Here is an 18,602-nt window from a genome sequence, read left to right as displayed (position 1 = left end):
GTTTCTCATCTACTAATGTAACATATGCTATGTTTTAATGTATTTTCTTAGTTCCCTGTATTTTAAATTTCTATTCATGTACTTTAAATCTCTATCATCAATAAAAGTTTGTATGATATTATTCTAAACTAATCTCAAATTTATTTTATGAAGATATGGATATACCTGAAGTTAGTTCCAAATATCAATGCCTTTTGGACAGTGGAACAACACATACTATCTTAAAAGATAGAAAATATTTTTCACAACTAAAGTTGTTTCAAGCAAATGTAAACACCATTTCCGGGTCAGCTAAATTAATTGAAGGATCTGGAAAGGCTTGTATAATGCTTCCAAATGGAACAAAATTAATAATCAATAATGCTTTATATTCGAGTAAATCTCGAAGAAATCTCATAAGCTTTAAAGATGTACGCCAAAATGGCTATCATCTAGAAACAATGACAACAGATCAAAAAGAGTATATATGCCTCACGGTAGAAAAACATGGCAAGAAACATATATATGAGAAATTGCCAGCATACTCTTCGGGGTTATATCGTATAAACATACGACCCGTGGAAATCAATATGGTATCTAACCAGAAGTTAGATGACAAACATTTGATTATTTTATGGCATGATCGTTTGGGACATCCAGCAACTGGGATGATGCAAAAATAATAGCACATTCAGTTGGACATTCAATAAGAAATGTCAAAATTCCCCGATCAGATGAATTAACATGCTCTGCATGTTCACTTGGCAAATTAATAATAAGGCCATCTATGAACAAAATTGCTACTGAATATCCAAAATTCTTGGAAAGAATTCTGGGAGACATATGTGGGCCAATTAATCCAGCATGTGGACCATTTCGATATTTCATGGTTTTAATTGATGCCTCTACACGATGGTCACATGTTAGTCTACTTTCAAGTAGAAATGTTGCCTTAGCAAAATTACTTGCCCAATCATCAAATTAAGAGCACAATTCCCAGATCATACAATAAAGAAAATAAGACTTGACAATGCTGGGGAATTTACATCCCAAACATTTAATGATTATTGTATGTCAATTGGAATTGATGTTGAACACCCAGTAGCTCATGTTCATACACAAAATGGTCTAGCTGAATCACTAATTAAGAGATTACAATTGATTGCAAGACCATTATTAATGAGGTCAAGATTGCCATCATCTGCTTGGGGACATGCTATAATACATGCAGCAGCGCTAATTAGATTGAGACCTACAGCTTATCATAAATTCTCACCACTACAACTTGTTTGTGGTCGAGAACCAAGTATCTCACATCTAAAAATCTTTGGTTGTGCTGTATATGTTCCCATTGCTCCACCCCAACGAACAAAAATGGGTCCACAAAGAAGGCTGGGAATTTATGTCGGGTTTGAATCCCCTTCTATAATTAAATACCTTGAACCATTGACTGGTGACTTATTTACGGCTAGATTTGCGGACTGTCACTTTAATGAAACAGTATTCCCAGCCTTAGGGGAAAAGAAAGTGGACCCACATAAAAAAGAAATTGAACTCATTTGGAATGCAACACAACTGTTGATGTTAGACCCACGAACAAATATGTGTGAACAAGAAGTTAAGAAAATTGTTCATTTACAAAGTGTTGCAAATCAATTGCCTGATGCATTTGTAGACACAAATAAGGTGACAAAATCACCATATACCAGCAGAAAATGCCCCTGCACGTATTGAAATCCCAACTGGTAATAAGGCCATAGAAAATGAATCTCAGGCACGCAGAAAGCGTGGAAGACCACTTGGTTCAAAAGATTCTAAGCCAAGAAAATTGAAAAGATAGGATGGAATAGAAAATGAGACTAATGATGTTCCCCCGTCAGAAGGTCAAGAAAAACCAAATGTGGATGAAAGTAAAGAAAATGATGATAATCCAAAAGGGGACGAACAAGAAGACAACCCTACGGGGAATGAACAAGATGTTCAAAACATCGATAACAATGAAATTTCAATGAATTACGTCTCTACAAAGACTCAGTGGAATAGGAAAGATGTTATCGTTAATGAAACATTTGCAAATTCCATTGCAATCGACATCGTGTCTGATGAAAATGATGTTGAACCAAGAACTGTAGAAGAATGTCGACGTAGGAGTGATTGGCCAAAGTGGAAGGAGGCAATGCTGGCTGAGTTAAAGTCACTTGAAAAACGAGAAGTTTTGGGGAAAATAACCCTTACACCAGCAGGTGTAAAACCCGTTGGATACAAATGGGTATTTGTAAGAAAACGTAATGAGAAAAATGAAATAGTTAGATACAAGGCAAGACTTGTAGCCCAAGGATTTTCTCAAATTCCAGGGATTGATTATGAAGAAACATATTCTCCAGTGGTTGATGCAACTACATTAAGATTTCTGGTAAGTTTGACAGTCACAAAAGGACTGCAAATGCGATTAATGGATGTAGTGACTGCGTATTTGTATGGGTCACTCGATACGGACATTTACATGAAAGTCCCCGAAGGACTAAAACTACCAGAAAACCACAAGCCTAGACAACTGCTTTCCATAAAACTAAAAAGGTCACTTTATGGATTGAAACAATCTGGAAGGATGTGGTACAACCGTCTGAGTGAATACCTTATGAGAGAAGGATTCAAAAACAACCAAGTTAGTCCCTGTGTTTTCATAAAGCGATCACAATCAGGATTCGCTATCATTGCAGTTTATGTTGATGATTTAAATATCATCGGAACCCCAAATGAACTCGAGAAAACTGCAAAATACTTGATGAAAGAATTTGAGATGAAAGACCTTGGGAAAACTAAATTTTGCCTTGGACTACAAATTGAGCACTTAAGTCATGGCATTTTTGTCCATCAATCAAACTATACAGAAAGAGTTTTGAAACGTTTCTTCATGGACAAAGCAACCCCAACCAACTTCCCAATGGTTGTTCGTTCTTTGAATATGAAAAATGATCCATTCACACCCCGAGAAGAAAATGAAGAGATTCTGGGTCCAGAAGTACCATACTTAAGTGCAATTGGAGCCTTAATGTACTTAGCTAACAATACTAGACCCGACATAGCTTTCTCTGTGAATTTGTTAGCCAGGCACAACAATGCACCAACATATAGGCATTGGAAGGGAGTTCGACACTTACTCCGGTACCTACGAGGGACACAAGACCTTGGTTTATATTACCAACCAAAACAAGATGCTGCTCTCATTGGGTATGCAGACGCTGGATACTTATCAGATCCTCAAAATGCCAAGTCACAAAATGGATATGTATTCACTTATGGCGGCACTGCAATATCATGGAAATCAAACAAAGCAGACATTGACCGCGACATCATCAAATCATGCAGATTTGATAGCCCTCTATGAAGCAGGACGGGAATGTGTGTGGCTGAGGTCGATGATCAGTAATATCCAAAAGGAGTGTGGAATGAACGCAATAACAGAAGACCCAACCATCATCTTTGAAGACAATACAGCATGTATCGCTCAAGTAACTGAAGGATATATTAAGGGAGATAAAACGAAACATATTGCCCCAAAACTGTTCTTCACACATGATCTGCAAAAGGACGAGGAAATAAATATCCAGCAAATTCAGTCTTGTGAAATCTTGCCGACCTTTTCACCAAATCACTTCCTTCGAAGAAATTTGAACAGTTAGTTCACAAAATCGGAATGCGACATCTTCGTGAACTATGCTGAGATCAGGGGGAGTATTATATGTACTGCACTCTTTTTCCCTTCGATCAGGTTTTTATCCCACCGGGTTTTTCCTGACAAGGTTTTTAACGAGGCAGTATACCAAAGCATATAATACTATATCGTTGTACTCTTTTTCCCTAGCTATGGTATTTACCCCATAAGGGTTTTACCTAGGAAGGTTTTTAATGAGGCAACAAATACCAATCTGTATAATAAGTATGGGCATTCAAGGGGGAGTGTTAGAAGATAAATATGAATGCCTATAATTATTTGATTTGATTTCACAATGTTCACACAAGTCCAAAGACTTGTGAACTTGTGTGGCATTATATGTAAAACTCTTGGCTATATAAGCCATGTTACCGGAGCAATATACATAATCAATTTCTCCATCTTCTTTTACTCCTTTATAAAACTTTCTATCGGTAAAACTTTAACATGTAAAAAATTTTAATATTGTTTCCGATTTTTAATTTATTCGTCTGCATTCACAAATGAATTCCCTTATTTTTATTTTTATATTTTTTTAATCTAAAACCAAATGACTTCCCTTCTTTCTGTAAAAGTTTTATTAACAGTCAACTTGAGGAAATAAAAAACTAACCCAGTTTAACAACCCCCCAAATGATCCGTGCTCTTGCTGTATTTTCCCCTTCTTTCTCTCTCATTTTCCATTGAAGCGCACCTATAGTTCTCCATTGAAGCAGTTTCTAAGGTAAAATTTTAATTTCTCTTTTTCATTATCCAGTTTTAATTTCTCTAGAGTTTTATATATCCTAAATTTAATTCACCTTACACACAAATTGAGGGTTCTCCTAAGCTCCACGACATCCTCCATTTCTCGGCTTTCGATTCATCATCCTCCACCGTCGTCTACAAATTCTGGATTCAATTTGTGCGATTTATAAGGTAGAATTCGTTGAACTTTCCTCAAGAACGAAAATATTCAGCCTTAATTCTGAAAATTCGAAAAATTCTAGACTAAAATTTGAGCCAATTTAAACGATTTTTCATGCAATAATTCAAGCTACAGCAAATTCGAATCAATTTCGAATCAAAAATCAGAAATTTGAGGTTAGGGTTTATGGGTTATTTAGCTTTGCATTATTTTTTGCCTTTTTGGTCCAATTATTCATGTTAAATGCTTTGATTTCTTGGGTTTAATTTGATTTGATTTCACTGTAATGCTTATTTGATATCAAATTAGTTCCACTATTTGCAATTAAACTTACAATTCTTTTTTAAGGGCAAAATTCCCTGTTTTTTCTTCTTAAATTGGGTTATTTTATTAGGTACTTGCTCAATTCTTATCTACTGGATTAATGTATACAATTCTAAGCAATTTTGTCTTCTTTTTTTTTTTAATTTATTTATTTATTTTTATACTTTTTTATCTCTGTGATTTTTTTTTTATTTATTCAAATTATCTAAGTTTCCTGAATTTGGTTGATGGATGTTTGTTATGTATACCTGCATATTGAATATAAATTATGGTCATTTGTGATATAAGTGGTTGTTGATGAGCAATTATTGTTGAAAACTAGAAATCATGCCTTTACATTGTACACTTTATGAGTTTGTGACATTAGTTTGATTGTAATGTATTCTGAAACAATATGTAAAAAGCTAGTTTGATACCTTAGTTTGATTATTATTATGTATTTGAAACCAAAATAAATTGTGGGTGAAGGATGAATATTGAGAGTCACTGTGATCCTTGCCAATGCAAGATTGAAGATTCGAGCTTTTAGTAAAACCAACTCCTTTTAACGAAACTGTTTGATGAGGAACATGTTAATTGAAAGGGGATGTGATCTTATGAGTACTACTAATAAGATAAGGAACTTAATTTTGTTGCTATAAAATTATGAGCTTAATTTGATGTTTGAATAAATTTAGTGGATGCAACTATGTAATTGGGGCTTTTGTTCTCAAAAATTATGAGCCTAGTTTGATAGTTATATCAAATTTTATTGCTAATATGTTTCAGAACCCTTTAAAGTTAAGATCTGGGTACAGGGTGAGTAATGCCCCTTCTGCCCTTTTGAAAAGTTGTTTAACTTGCATTAACTGGGGTATTGTTTGTGTTGTTAGTATACTAGCCATCTTAAAGTTGTAGTTGGGTAATGATGTGTCTAACTGTCAAATCTGAATCATGGTTCGTTGATGTGGATGTCCTATGGGTGTATTTCTGGCAGTATGACTGATTAATATGTATAATACTTTAATAGTTGTAAGCATATGTTAGTCAAGAACTCTGTTAGTACCTCAGTCCAATGTATATGTGATGGTTATGTGCATATTACTTCTGGTGTTAAGTTTTCATACCGTAATAGTACCAAGTATCTGACGGCAACTATTGTAAACAAGTTTATGGCCACTTAGGCCTCTAATATATCTCTTCGTAGTGTGTTAAATATAAAAGGGATTTGTAATAGCCACTGTGACTCCACAACACCTTGTTCATAATAGGAACTCTCTCTTCCAATGAGTAGGGCTGGCAAAAACTGACCCGACCCGAAAACCCGATCCGAACCCGATCCGAAAAAAGCGGGTTAGGGTTGAGATTTTTGACCCGAAAACTTAAATGGGTCGACACGAACCCGAACCCGAAATTAAATGGGTCAGGTTAAGGTTGAAAATCTCAACCCGAAAACGACCCACTTAAACCGAAATAAATTTTAGGTCATAATCAGGTCGGGTCAACCCGAACCCGACCTGATAACCCGAATTAGTTTAAGTTTTAAAAAAAAAAACGTAAAAAGCTTTTATTAGCCCAGCCCAAATGCACAAAGAGGCTTCCTATATAAATTCAAAACCCTAAAATAATCTCATTTCCCCTCACCTCTTCAGCTGTTTTTCCCCTCACTTCTCTCTCTTTAATTTTCTCTCTCCTTAAAAACTCATTATATTGTTGAATTTTCTCTTTAATTTCCTTCAGCCGTTTACCATTGTCAATTTGTCATCTCCTTCACGGCTTGACTCCTTCACTCCTCCACAAGACGCGTTCCTTAATTCTTCTCCTTCATCAATCAAGGTATCTTGCTTCTTAATTTATTTTCTGTTTCTTTTTTCGTGTTTTTACATGCTATTTTTGTTTATTTTCGTATTCTTTTGTTGTTAATTTTATAATTACCTGCTTTCGTTTATTTTGTTTTTTTACATGCTAATTTTCGAGTGTTATTACTAATTTATGATGTTAAATGTTGTTGTTTATGTTATAATACGGTTGTTTTTGCTAATTTTCGAATGTAATGCTAATTTTTATTGTTAAATGTTGTTTATGTAATGGTGATTCTTGTTATTTTTTGTTTTTCATGAGAATGCATGTTTTAATTTAGATCTTACTAGTTAGATCTAGACAATCTAGTCTGATTTAGATTATTATCATGTTTTAATTATATTAGTGTTGTTTTTCTTTATAGGTTTGGCAGCAAGAAGTAATCACCCATGTTCAATTGGAAATGTTGTGGATCAATTTTAAAGCTTGAGGTGGTGAACAAGGATGACAACCATGATAGATTGACAGTCTCAACATCGCCCGATCTTAATCCAAATGAAAATCTTATTGCATCTTCTATTATTTTATAGAACTGTAATTTGTGTTAAAAAAAACTTTTGTCTTTTGAAACTTGGTTTGTAATTAGTGAATTGCACTTTTTATCGGTTTATAATCGTTAATTAGGATTGTTACTTTGTTAGACTATGCCATTTAATTTTGGTTTGAATTAAAACGCTTAACCTCTGAACAACTTGTGTTTGAAATGAAAAAAAAGTTAATTCAGGTCAATTTTGGGTTAACCCGAACCTGAATATATCAGGTTTGGGTCGGGTCAAGTTCAGGTCAAAGAAACCTGATTTTAATCCAAATAAAAAATCAGGTCAAGTAAGGTCAATTTCGGGTTGACCCGAACCTGAAAATATCAGGTTCAGGTTGGGGTTTTCAACCCGAAAAGTTAAATGGATCAGGTTCGGGTTGGGGGGTAGCTGACCCGAAATTAGGTGACCCGAACACGAACCCGACCCGACCTGATCTGTTTGCCAGCCCTACTAATGAGCCACATAACTACTATGTGCTTTCAAATCAGTATTGAATCAAAATATTAAAAAAAAACTTCTTTTTTTGGGGTGAGATTTTAGATAGGGTGTGTAGTTTTCTAAGACTAATCAGGTGAAGAAAATCCATGACGTTTCTCTGATGTGTCTTTAACATGAATTCATGTCTTTTTCTCTATCTCTGCGTGGTCTGGTTATACCTTTTGGTTGTACATGCTGGACAGACACTTGTTTCAGTTGTAAGTAGTGCGAGTAAAAAGTATTTTCTTGGGACTCGCAGTGCTCCTCATGAGAGGTGGAAGAAAGAATGTTGTGGATATGCTAGAATCGTTGCTAAAATTGGGCGCTGCTGCTCTCTGTTGGAACACACTGCTACTAATTCTGCTTTGCTGATTGTTGCTGCTCCAATTTAGTGTATTCTAATTAATTAATTAATCAATTAATTATTCTTTTTCAATTTTTGTTTGGATGAACATTGAAAATTAACAAGTTATTAATGAAAATATCTAAGTTTAATGCGTATATATGCACTATGTTTGTTGATCAATTTGGGTGAAAAAAAAATTCAAATTTGTTGCCTTTAAACCATTTAGACACGATAATATTAATAGCACCAGATTTTATTAGCCAAGGTAGTATTTAGGTAAACAAGTAAATTAGCCACGGTAACATTTGTGGCAACAACGTTTATTAGCCACGGTAAAATTTGTGGCAAATAATTTGTTAGCCACGTTAATATTTATGGCAAGTGAATTTGTTTGCCATGTGAATACCCGTGGCATAAAAATTAGAATTTGCCACGACATTCATATTCCCGTGGCAAATTCCTAGCCACGGCCTCTTGTGCCACGGGAGTAAAATTCAAAATTCCCGTGGCTAATTTTCATAGCCACGAGAATTTTAAACTTGGGAATTTTAAACTTGTGCCACGATTTTACTTGTGGCACAAAGGTCAATTTGTTATAGTTAAGTCCTATCCCTCGGTGTTAAAAACACCTTAAGTGCACAAAGGCACCAACATACAATTTATTTCTCATGTACATAGACACTTATATAGCTCATTTCTTATGCTTAAAGCATCAATAAAAATTATATGAACCATAATAAAATTCCTTTTCAATAATCCAAGCCAAATTAAACATGTAGTTTTTTTTTTTTTTTTTTTTTTTTGTGTGGAAAGAAACGGGGTTGTGGCATTTTATTAATATAGCAAAAATTACATAACATCATTCTCCGCCAAGGCTAACAAACCTTGCAGAATAGAGTCCATAAAAATCTGATCAACACCATTACTAGCCTCTAATCTAGCTGCTAAATGTGCCACATTATTCCCACATATCTTGACATGATAGCAATCGAAAGCATCAAAGTTGTTGCCAACTTCACGAACATCTTCAATTATAAGGTCGAGAGGAGCTCTTCCACCTGTTGCCTGCTTGATCAACTTAACCACTCCACTAGCATCACACTCAAGTTCAATTTTGTGATATCCCAGTGTCTTTGCCATGTTAACCCCAAATCTTACTTCCATTGCTTCCCCTTCTGTAGGGAATAATTTCAAGCCTTTAAATCCCACTAGCTTGAACCCCACTGTGATCATACACTAAAGTACGGTGGCGTCCAAAAGGGAAGAAGATAGAGTAGAAGAGTCGCCAACAAGTTTTTAAGGAACTTGTAAACCGTTCACGAGGTGAAGGTTACACCCCTTAACGATCCAAGAGATCGTCAACTCCATAAGGTCATGAACCAAATAAGGGTTCGGGGATGAAGGTACAAATCCAACCTAAAAGAGATTGAACCGGCCCTAATAATAGGCCTCTACTTTATTCTGATCGTATTCATGTGCGCTTTCTGATTAACATACAATCAATAGGATTAACCCTAAACCTGTTTAATCTATGTTGGTTGAATATTAATGCACAAATAAACTATTATTGGCGATCACTTGAATTATAATCAAATTAACCCTAACAAGATTATTAATTATCTTATTAAGCGTGATTACAAGTACCAAATTCCCTTTAAACATGCATAAAAGTGATCAAGCAATAAAGAATAAATAATGTATCAAGCAACATAATCAATAATAATCATGAATAAAATAATCATCATCAAAATAATAATAATAATAATAATAATAATAATAATAATAATAATATTCATAATCATCATAAATTATAACAATTATAATCACAATCATGTTCATGTTAATATTAAAGCATAATAAAAATAGCAAGATTCTAGGCATGATACTAACAAGATTAATAACAAACCCTAGCATGTCACTAAGCGATAAAAATCAAATCTTTAGCCCTAACATGATACTAACATGAATAAATATTAGGAAGAGAATAAAAGGCATCATAGCAATCATATTTAATATTAAAAATACCCTAGACATGATACTAGGAATATCATAATAACAATATAAACATGATATCTACATCATAATATCAATCAAAACCATTAAAGTACTTACTTTGATGCCTCGTACCTCTTTCTAATAACAAAATACACACGTTAGTAACTTCAAGGAAAAAATAACAAAACAATTAAATTAAATAATTGAAAGAGAGATTTGGGACCAAACCCTCAGAAATTAAAACCTTTCACGTCTAGGGCGAAGGTAACTTCGAATATGGCTAGGTGTTTCTAAATCTTGTGAATGCGGAATTTTGTATGAAAAAGCAAGAAAGAAAAGAATGCTAAAGAATACTTGAGAATGAGAGAATTGGTGAATTAGTAGATGTAGATGATGAATGAAAACGGAGTTTTTGATACGATATTTATAGACAAAATCAGCCAAAAAAGATAATTTAACAAAACAGAGTCTGAAGATCGCAAAACAGGATTGGCGCCAACCCTGCCTAGCTGGCGCCAGGCACCAGTGGCTAGCGCCAGGCGCCAATGGCTAGCGCCTGGCGCCAAGCCTGGTTCCAGGCGCCAAGGCCTGGGGTTGGACGCCAAACAGGATTTCAACGCGTTTTCGAAAATCTGATAAATTTCCCGTACTGGAAGATAAAATAATATAATTCCTTCGAAAATGCTATTTGATCTTGATTAAAACTCTGAAAAGTCAACAAAGTCAACTTATCAATGCTAATTGAATTAGGAATGAAAAGAACCTTCTAGAAGATTCTAGAAGACTAAAACCATTCCTAATTGCATTAGGAATGATAAATCACATTAGGCCCTCCCCTAGATCATTGGGCCGTACATAAAGCTCAAACCGGGCCCAGTTTAGTAAATTGGCCATAATTTCCTCAATATTCATCGGAATTGGGCTTATAATATATCGTTGGAAAGGTCTTTGCAAGCCCTATCCAACAACACCACTATTGGACCCATATCATGAACCAACCAAACTGGATTGACTGTTTTCTTAAAATAAAGTTTTCCAAAACAGGGAGAAGAGAAAAGAAATAAAACTTTCCGCAACACTAGACCTTTCCACACTTTCGTTTCATTCGATTATGATTCGACGTGAAAGGCACTCATCACCGGGTTTGGTTTTGGGGAGACACAAATGGGTGTCTACACCTTCCTTCACCGAAAAACCACCAGCAACACGGTGTACACCTGCTGCCATGATCTTCCCCTCATCATTACGCATCACAACACCCAGCCCAATCATAGATTCCGATAAGACAGCCAAATCCGTGTTAACCCGCATCCATCCAGCACTTGGTTTTTGCCAGGAGCTATAGGAACCCACCTCTCTACACACACTCAAACCCCCTGTAGCAGCATTGTACATTTTATAATCTTCCACCGGCTTAACATAGCCCATAGTACTCACCACACAACAGCTCCAAGGTTGATCAAACACAACAGAATTTCTATATGCCCACGCAATTGCTGCAAATTTGCACAAATCATTCTTGTCTATCTTCGATTTCATCCATAAGAGAAGCTCAGCAAAGGATGTAAGTGGTACATGCTTGAAAATTTCAGAGAAGGACGAGCAACTCCAGATTTGTTCGACATTGGGACATCCAATAATTGCGTGGCATATGGTTTCGGGGGCAGCATTGCATAAAGAGCATCTATTATCATCACGGATATGCCTGCTGTACAATCTCTCTAGAGTAGCCAAGGAGCCAGAACAGGCTCTCTAAAGGAACTGACGCAGCTTTGGGGGGCCTTCCATGTTCCACACCGTCTTCCAAACCTCCTCACCCTTCCCACCAAACTGTTCCTCCTAACCTCGAACATTGCCTAAGCGTCCTAACCAATACCCTGATTTTGTGTGTAGATACCATCTTCTGTAGGCCACCAGTATTGGATATCTTTCGGGCATCTGGAGCTAAGGGGAATCCCACCAATCCAGTTAGCATCCCCCTCGAATAATTGCAGACGGAACTTATCCCAGTCCCACTCCCCCTATTGATGTGCCTTAAATCCGATACCCTCATATATAGACCCCGTACACTCCAAATTAGGAGTAGGAACAGCCATAGAGTAGCTTCCCGGTAGCCACACATCATCCCAAACGTTGATACTCTCACCATTACCCACCCTCCATTTCAAGCCCTCGAGAAGAAGAGATTTTACTCCCCAAACGCCTCCAAACATAGCTTGGATCGTGGCCTCTCAGAGAAGAAGCAAAATCACTATTTTTAAGATACTGAGCTTTCAAAATCTGGTGCGCCAGGGAGTTAGTGTCACAAAGCAACCTCCAACCTTGCTTGGAAAGTAGTGCTTGGTTGAAAATTTTGAGGTCCCAAAAGCCCATCCCCCAAGAGATTTAGGGAGACAAAGCTTCTCCCAACTTAGCCAATGCATCTTTCTCCTCTCCCCATTCGAACCCCACCAAAATCGAGCAAGCATCGAGTGAATTTCATCCAAAATTCCATCAGGAATTCTAAATACATCCATCATATACGTCGGTATTGCTTGAGCCACCGATTTAATCAACACCTCACGACCCGCTTGTGACAAAAGTTTCCCCTTCCACCCTTGCATTTTCTTCCAAATCCTCTCTTTAATGCAATTAAACACCACTCTCTTCGACCTTCCAATAATTGTCGGCAACCCTAGATATTTTTCATGTTTATCAACCTCTCGAACACCAAGAATAGCCAAAATGTCATCACGTCATCCTTGCTCCACACTCTTACTAAAAGCAACCTCAGATTTCTCAAAATTAATCTTTTGTCCCAATGCTCTCTCATAAGCGCTAATTATATTACTAATTTTAGAGCATTCCTAAGTCGTCTCCCTAGCGAACAGAATACTATCATCCGTAAAAAAACAAATGTGTAACCCGTGGAGCTTCTCTGCATACCCTAGCTCCATGAATCAACCACTCATCCGCAGCTTTCCTCAGAACACTAGAAAAAGCCTCCGCACATAACAAAAACAAGTACGGGGAGATAGGATCTCCTTGTCTAAGCCCTCTAGTCGGCACAACACAACCATCAACAACCCCATTCCATTTAAAAGTGTATTCAACACTTGATAAACACATCATAATTCTCCTCACCCATACATCACAAAAGCCTAACTTGCGCATCACCACATCAACAAAGCTCCACTCCACCCGATCATAGGCCTTGCTCATATCAAGTTTGAGTGCCAGTGTCCCCATTTTGCCTTCCCCTCTACGTTTCATGGTATGAAAAATTTCAAGCGCAACAACAGCATTATCTGTAATTAATCTACCCGGCACAAAAGCACTCTGGTGATGGGAAATAATATTTGGCAAAATTACTTTGAGCCTATTTGCAAGCATTTTAGAGATAATTTTATAAGCAACATTACAGAGACTAATGGGGTGGAACTCACTCATACGACGCGGTTCATTGCATTTGGGGATGAGAACTATGCAAGTCTTATTAATATTTGAGATGTCAACATTGCCATGCCACCATCCTTGCATAAATCTGACAACGTCCGGACCTACTATACTCCAACACTTTTGGTAGAAAAGTGCATGCATCCCATCGATCCCCGGTACCTTGTTTGGATGCATATTCGAAAGGGCCTCAAAAACTTCCTCAGAGCTAGGCACTCTAGTCAACTCGGCATTCATTTCATCCGACACAGCTCGCACAATGCCAGAAAAAGCCTCATCAAAATCCGTGGGCAGGCTTGAAGTAAAAATATTCTGGAAATAGTCACAAATGACCCCTTGGATCTCATCATCATTATCCTGCACCACCCCATCCGCGTCCTCCAGGCTATCTATCCGGTTTCACTGCTTTCTCTGATTGGCTTTGTGCTGAAAATAGGATGTATTTTTATCACTATCCTTTAGCTCATTAGCTCTCGCACGGGCATGCCAAAAAGTCTCATCTAAACAGTGTAATTCATCTAGCTCAGCAACAATCTTCTTGCACGCACTAAGCATAGCCCTATCAGGTTCACAACATTGCCACTCACCAAGCTCCTTCTCTTTCTCACTGATCTTCTTTCGTATATCCCCAAAAGATTTTCTTGCCCACACACGCAGATTGGATGCACAACCCTCGATCCTATCTTCCATCATAAGACCCGCACGTTCCTCCCACGCTTTCTTAATAACCGTATGGCATTCCGGCTTAGCTAACCATAAAGCTTCAAAGTGGAACTTTTTTTTCCTCCTTCTACGAATTCGTCCCTCTCTTGCAACAAAATGGGAGTGTGATCTGAAAGATACAACGGCAAGACCTACACATAGTGATTGGGGAAGAGGTCCAACCATCCTTCGCAAGCAAAAAATCTGTCCAGCCTTTCTCTGATTACCCTTCCCGGGTCATTCCCTCGCTGCCATGTAAAAATACATCCTCTGTACCCCAAATCAAGAATATTACAAGCATCTACCACCTCACGAAATAAATCCATTTTTCTTTCACTTCAAACCGCACCACCATACTTCTCTTCCTCAGCCAATATCTCATTAAAATCACCAAAAAAAGTTATAGGCACATCAATACTTTCCTTCAACAACTGCATTAGCTCAAAAGTAAGGTGTTTTTGTCCATTCTCCGGCCACCCATACACCCCCACCGCTGCCCAAAGAGGCACATCTAACTCGTTTCGAATAACTACTGCAATGTGATGATTAGAATAGGAAAAAATATGAGCATTAACTCCTTGCCACCAAAGACCCACACCTCCCGAATTACCATTACTACTCACACATAAACCATCTTCAAAGCCATACCTTCCTCGTATAGTCTCAAGTCTATTCAAATCTATCATAGTTTCCATCACAAAAACTATATTTGGGCGGTCTCTCCAACACCATGATTGTAGTTTACGAACTTTCCGGGGGTTGCCCAAACCCCGACAGTTTCCAACTTAGGATTTTCATTGTTGTTCGCGGGATTGGGTGTTTCCAACCTCCGCTACTTCAAGATTTGTGAGCATATCCATACCACCTCCCTCCATCCTTGACCTCTTTCTTCCTTCTGACAACATCTCTATAACTTCCCCTTCTTCACCATCACCTTCCTTCCTTTTTTCCCCCACCCGAGCATAATTTGATACATCCCCAGTCATAGCATCATCATCATTGTGACGAATAGTCACTTTCTTCAACTTCCTCATCATTTTCCCCACCTCCTTACACTTTGTATTGCTCCCCTTCGCACCCACCACAAAGCTAACTGGTCCTCCCCCTTCATCGAGTTTGAAATCACCACCTTGCTTAACTGAATCTAAAACAGGTTGTTCAGGCATATTCAACCCATCATCACATGCCATATTTCGCAACGTCCCTACATCCAGAGTCTCATCATCTGCCCTAGGGGATATCTGTTGATAGGCACCAATGTTAGCAGCCACAGAGTTATCTATTAGTTGCCTGCTTGTCGTGGTTTTTGCAATAAAAAGTTTTCGAGCATAGGTTTTACCTCTCCCATTACCCCTCTCACCCACTAAACCCTGCACCTTCCACGGAGAAAACACTCTCTGACCTTCACTAAACCTCCTCCGAGCAATCACATCATCCTCATTCTCATCACAATCCTTCTCGCCATGACCAAGCTTACCACAACAATAACAGAAAAGTGGCAAATTTTCATATCTCACAATCACTTGCTCCTTAACTCCACCCCTCATCTTCAACAGAATTCTATCCTTCAGTGGCTTTCGGGCATCTAGCAACACCCTAAGCCTTAAGGATTTGGTAATACCTTCAGCAACATCATCACCTAGGCTCATAAACGTGCCTAATTTGTTTCCAGTAGCTTTTGCATTCTCAGCATTATTCCTCCCGCTAAAAGGCAGATCATAAATCCTAACCCAGAAGGGGATAAAAAATAGCGGTATCTCAGACGATTTTACATCCCCTTGCGCATCATTAAGGATAAGGGCATGTCTATCAAAGTGTCATGGTTGTGCATCCATGACCTGTGCTTTGTCTCTCCAATGGTGAAATTGGAAAAAGAAAATATTTTTGTCAATACAATTCGCCTCCATACCATGCTTAGGGTTCCAAACTTGTTTCATCATGGTCATAAGGGCATTCGCATTCACATGTCTATCAGTCCAGACTCGGCCAACCACACCTAGCACAACCTTTGCTTCCTCTTCATCCCCACCATCAACCACCCAATCGATCTCGGCTTCATCATCAGTAATTGGTGTCTCGTTAACAATTTTGTCACAATTATCATTGATTAGAGCCATAATCAATCTAGGAAACCGAGATCAAAAACCCCCTAAAGAGGAAGAAAAACCTAGCAGAAAACTAGAAGAACCCTCCCAAGAGTCGGCACTCTAGAGGGAAAAAGATACTCGTTAATTAGTAACAAGTTATCTAACAATTAAACATGTAGTTTAATTAAACATGCATTTTAACATGCCATAAATAAAAGTGTGGTCCGTATCATCATGCCAAAATATAATTTTCCAATCCATAAACCATCACAAATAAATCATGCTTCACAATTCAATCACCAACACCAATGTTTCACAATTCTAAACATAGACCTTAGCATGATACTGCTTGTAATTGATTTAAATCAAGCCTAGAATGATACTACATCACCAAAATATACTAAGTACGCGAACGTGTACCTCAAATAAGCCCTTAAAGTAGGCGATTACACTACAACAATTCCCGAATCAAGTCCCCTACATAAAGGGACAATAATACTTTATTAATTCTCCTTGTATACACAATTTCCAGCAACTTAAATTTACTTTAGACTAGTTAAAATAATCTGAAAATTATTTAAAAACCCCTAATTAAACTCCTCTTTAATGGGTAATCACACCCTTTTATTAAAATCACAATTATACTACTCTAAATAAAATTCGTATTATGCATCTTCATTATCGAGGGCTACACTCGCTCATTAGATTTCTAATGTTGAAGACGAAAAAAGCCGGGTAGGAGGGGTTGTTTGAGGGAAGAGGAGGAGGGGGAGGTGGATGGACGTCATCACTGGCATTGGTGGCTGTAGGATGCAGACATAACATGGTGCGTGGACGGCTAGGCTATAGGATTGATTAGGGTTTTGAAAGAAGAAAGAAGAGAAACTCTGATCTAAAAAGAATCTGATACCATGTACTATTGTAATTCTCCTTGAGTGGAGGCTTTTGATTCATTGAATATATATAGGTATTTACAACCTAATCATGAGATACCTAAATTACACAAAATATATCACCAAAAACCTCCTTTCACTTTAAATATTACTATAGATAATCATTATATTATTATTATAATTATTATTATTATAAAATAATATTTAATTATTATTTTTATTGAAAATTAATAATTAGTATTATCAATAAATATTAGTTATTATCTTTAAATATTAATTTTTATAATAAAAAATCAATTATTATTATTATTATTATAATAATTAATATTATTAGTAATAAGTATTATTATTACTGTTATCATTATTATTATTATTAAATATTAGTTATTATTATTATAATTATTAAATATTAATTATTATTATTCATAATACTATAATTATTAAATGTTAAATATTTATTATTATTGTTATAATTCAATATTAATTATTATTTTTATAATTATTAAATATTAATTATTATTATTCATAATAATATAATTATTAAAATGTTAAATATTTATTATTATTGTTATAATTAAATATTAATTATTATTTTTATAATTATTAAATATTAAATATTTATTATTATTAAATATTTATTTTTAATAATATTATTATTCTTAAATATAAATTATTTATTTATTATTATTATAAAATATTAATTTTTAATAATAATAATATTATTAAATATTAATTATTTATTATTATTAATATTAAATATTAATTTTTAATAATAATATTATTATTAAATATTAATTATTTATTATTATTAATATTAAATATTAATTTTTAATAATAATATTATTATTAAATATTAATTATTTATTATTATTATTATTATTAAATATTAATTTTTACTATTATTTTTATCATTAAATATTTATTATTTATTATTATTAAATATTAATTATTTATATATTCAATATTAATTATTATTTTTAAATAGAGCAGGGCAGAGAAGATTTCAGCAGAGCAGAGCAACTCTAAAGAACGGGGCCTAAATTCTCATTAAATTGACAAAACCACGCAAATCTTTTTCTCTTTTGTTTCTTTGTATTTGTATTACTAAAGGCATGTTATCTTTAGATTATCTTCATTTCAGTTCAGTTCAGTTCAGTTCCAATAAGTTCAGTTCAGTTTTTAAATTCCTTTTCTCATAAAATATTCATTTCATCTCAATTCAATTCAATTCAATTCAATTCATTTGAGTCAATTAGAACAGGTCCCAAATCATCTTATATTCATCCATATGCATTTTCACATGCATAAACTAGTTTGATGATTATTATCTTCGGTCGGATAGAAAAAGTATTTTCGGAATGAGA

At 35.8% G+C, this 18,602-nt stretch overlaps 1 long non-coding RNA gene across 2 annotated transcripts; it reads left to right on the top strand.

Annotated features, from left to right (window-relative positions):
- Positions 1–4,297: 4,297 nt before the first annotated feature.
- Positions 4,298–7,396, top strand: LOC110722062. Of its 2 annotated transcripts, XR_002511512.1 has the most exons (3): positions 4,298–4,612; positions 6,645–6,740; positions 7,129–7,396. It is a non-coding gene; the product is annotated as an uncharacterized LOC110722062 (long non-coding RNA). The 2 variants fall into 2 exon arrangements; XR_002511511.1 differs by lacking the exon at positions 4,298–4,612 and having other exon boundaries at positions 6,279–6,740.
- Positions 7,397–18,602: the final 11,206 nt, after the last annotated feature.

This window comes from Chenopodium quinoa, unplaced genomic scaffold, assembly GCF_001683475.1.
Source record: "Chenopodium quinoa cultivar QQ74 unplaced genomic scaffold, ASM168347v1, whole genome shotgun sequence".
NCBI lineage: Eukaryota > Viridiplantae > Streptophyta > Magnoliopsida > Caryophyllales > Amaranthaceae > Chenopodium > Chenopodium quinoa.
Note: the sequence above shows the minus strand (reverse complement) of the source record. Positions and strands in the feature narration are given on the sequence as shown.